Source organism: Palaemon carinicauda, chromosome 35 (assembly GCF_036898095.1).
Source record: "Palaemon carinicauda isolate YSFRI2023 chromosome 35, ASM3689809v2, whole genome shotgun sequence".
Taxonomy (NCBI): Eukaryota; Metazoa; Arthropoda; class Malacostraca; order Decapoda; family Palaemonidae; genus Palaemon; species Palaemon carinicauda.
In genome coordinates this window covers 65,045,714-65,049,381 of record NC_090759.1, presented here as the reverse complement: position 1 = coordinate 65,049,381, position 3,668 = coordinate 65,045,714, and the positions used below count along the sequence as shown (strand labels likewise).

Sequence of the window (3,668 nt, the reverse complement as noted above, 5' to 3'; positions counted from 1 at the left end):
TTCGGGTGTTTCTCCATAGATGGAATAATACGAGAAGCCAGAGAAAGGATATTAGACTTTGGGGTAAAGTAATTGGCTAAAAAGATAAGCAACGAATATAGGATGAAAGGTTTGGTGTGATTAAATTATTCAGTATTGATTGGGGATAATGAAGAAACACTGCAAAACTGGCGAAAGAACTCAAAGGACTTGGCAAGAGGAGAAAGTTAAGTAAATATGAACAAAACAGTTAGGCTGAAAGGCTTAAAGGCCGCTTATCAATGGCAGAGGCAAGGGGCAGTACATTGCCCTATCAAGCAGGACAATGCCATAGAGACTGATCACATATACATATGATCAGCGCATATATACATATGATCAGCGCCCAAGCCTCCTTTCCATCCCAGGTTAGGACCAAAGAGGGTCAGGCAATGGCTGCTGATGACTCCGCCAAACCCCCCATCCTTACCTCACAAGGACGGTGAAGTTGTACCGACCAAACCAAGGAACTAACGAGTTTGAGTGGGGCTTGAACCCCAGTCTAGCAATCACCAGTTAGGCACGTTACCGAATAGAGACGAATGTGATGAAGCAATAAATACTAATAATAGTGAAAGAATATTAGCAGTTTCCATGTATAGATCCTTAAGGGTAAATATAATGGACGATGATAGGATAAGAGACAAGGCGAGTCACAGAATATCTGAAGCAAGAAGGATAGAAGACAATAAGAAAGCCAGGGGTGAGCAATTGGCCATTCGGCTGCAACTGTGAGCCGAGGTGAATGCAACTGACTTTATTTCAACAGATACCGAGTTTATATACACGAGGGTCTGGACAAGAATGCACCAAAATTCAAACAAAATCATTTATGAAAAGGCAGGCTTAAACAGGTTCTGTTAAGAATGGTGTATAGAATAAAGGCCGTTGCAGTGTACAAGCGTGTGTAACACGTGCGGTATAGGGGTATTAGAGTTCAAATGGAATTCTAAGTGGGAATGTTTGCCGGAATTGTTGGGCTTGTCCTGCCTCATGGAACACAAGTCTCAATGTTGAAAGCATGAGAGCGACAAGGTTGGGGAATGCAGGATAAATTGATTACTTTATATATTTTATATATATATATATATATATATATGTATATATATATATATATATATATACATACATATACCAAAGGCACTTCCCCCAATTTGGGGGGTAGCCGACATCAACAAGAACAAAACAAAAAAGGGGACCTCTACTCTCTATGTTCCTCCAGCCTAACCAGGGACTCAGCCGAGTTCAGCTGGTACTGCTAGGGTGCCACAGCCCAACCTCCCACATTTCCACCACAGATGAAGCTTCATACTGCTGAGTCCCCTACTGCTGCTACCTCCGCGGTCATCTAAGGCACCGGAGGAAGCAGCAGGGCCTACCGGAACTGCGTCACAATCGCTCGCCATTCATTCCTATTTCTAGCACGCTCTCTTGCCTCTCTCACATCTATCCTCCTATCACCCAGAGCTTTCTTCACACCATCCATCCACTCAAACCTTGGCCTTCCTCTTGTACTTCTCCCATCAACTCTTGCATTCATCACCTTCTTTAGCAGACAGCCATTCTCCATTCTCTCAACATGGCCAAACCACCTCAACACATTCATATCCACTCTAGCCGCTAACTCATTTCTTACACCCGTTCTCACCCTCACCACCTCGTTCCTGACCCTATCTACTCGAGATACACCAGCCATACTCCTCAGACACTTCATCTCAAACACATTCAATTTCTGTCTCTCCATCACTTTCATTCCCCACAACTCCGATCCATACATCACAGTTGGTACAATCATTTTCTCATATAGAACTCTCTTTACATTCATGCCCAACCCTCTATTTTTTACTACTCCCTTAACTGCCCCCAACACTTTGCAACCTTCATTCACTCTCTGACGTACATCTGCTTCCACTCCACCATTTGCTGCAACAACATTTACTCACACACACACACACACACACACACATATATATATATATATACATATATATAAATATATATAAATTTATTATATACATACATATATATATACGTATATATACACGAGTATATATATATATATATATATATAAACACTAGGTTGGTTTGCTCCCACCAACACGAATTCGCAGTTGGCCAGCGTGATGAGAACTAGCCAAACCTAAGACATAAGGACATGGCTGAAGTCTTTGACCTCCAGTGGACTAGAACCGACTGACCTTGTTAGTGTTGTTGTGAGTTTTCATCACCACGCTGGCCAACCTATCATGGGTGCCCTGACTAGTACAGCTTTGCGGATCATAGCGACACACAAACCCTTTCACCACGTTTAGGTATCCCTAACCAGAAAGGGATATAAACTCTCTCTCTCTCTCTCTCTCTCTCTCTCTCTCTCTGTATATACATATATATACATATATATATATATATATATATGTATATAATTATATATATATATATATGTATATAATTATATATATATATATATATATACAGTATATATATATATATATATGTGTGTGTGTGTGTGTGTGTGTGTGTGAGCATAACCAAAAGCATGTGTTGTTGATCGCTGCAATCTGCTTCAATAAAAGCAAAAATTCTTGCTGTAATCATGTATTCAAAATCATGCCTCCATCAGGAAGCCTTCTGTTCGCCCACTCTCTCTCTCTCTCTCTCTCTCTCTCTCTCTCTCTCTCTCTGACGGAAAATACATCAATCTCAATAAGCCAGAATCAAGAGAGAGAGAGAGAGAGAGAGAGAGAGAGAGAGAGAGAGAGAGAGAGAGAGAATATCTTAACTGTATCGGGTAGGAAATATTGTTACCGATTTACTTTTTTTTATCATTTAACCTCAAACAAAAAAATTATATACGAAGGATATAGCAAACATTTTTAATACCTTGTTAGTATTAAAACATAAAAAAAGTAATTAAATGATAACACTAAAGGTTACGACCAACTGTAAAATTATTAAACAAAAACACCTTTAATGAAATGTAAATAAATAGATTACAAGCCATTGCACGCACCAGAATAAAACATGACCAAACAGTTGCATTCAGAAAAACTTGAATGTTGGGTTACATAAATTTATCAATAAAAAAAAAAAAAAAAAAAAGTTCAGGGCAATTGAAATATGGTGTGAAGCTACCGTAGAGTTCAAGTTTTCGAACAATAGACGTCTATAATGTAAATAATTTCTCATTATTCTTTCGAAAGTTAAAAGGAATAAAAAAAAACACCACTTCTATTTTAGACTATTTTTACGTCGTATCTCCCATTAACAAAGAGGAGAAAAAACGAATATATATATATATATATATATATATATATATATATATATATATATATAGAGAGGCTTATGTTTTGGTGAGAACAGTTTTACTGGCCTTTTATAAGATTGAGAATTTCTGTTTCAAGATCTTAACTTTTTAAGGAACATAGGTTATAAAGATAAAATTTAAGTTTATATTTATCATACATTCATACCTCATTGCTTATTTATCTTCTCTTTCCATTCTATTTACTATAATTTTATTTTATTCATTTTATAGCATTAATATAAATATTTTTATTCACGAATTTATTCGGGCCAGTTGTGTAAGAGTTGTGCTTAACCCATTGGACCAGTAAATCTCCCCCATTTAATAATAATAATCATAAGTATTG

The 3,668-nt window shown here is 37.3% G+C and overlaps 1 protein-coding gene across 1 annotated transcript in view; it reads right to left on the bottom strand.

The window, feature by feature from the left end:
• The window catches only part of LOC137627810 (major facilitator superfamily domain-containing protein 6-A-like), a 116,535-nt gene that overhangs the window by 111,810 nt on the left and 1,057 nt on the right, over positions 1-3,668 (bottom strand). The window lies entirely within an intron of this gene.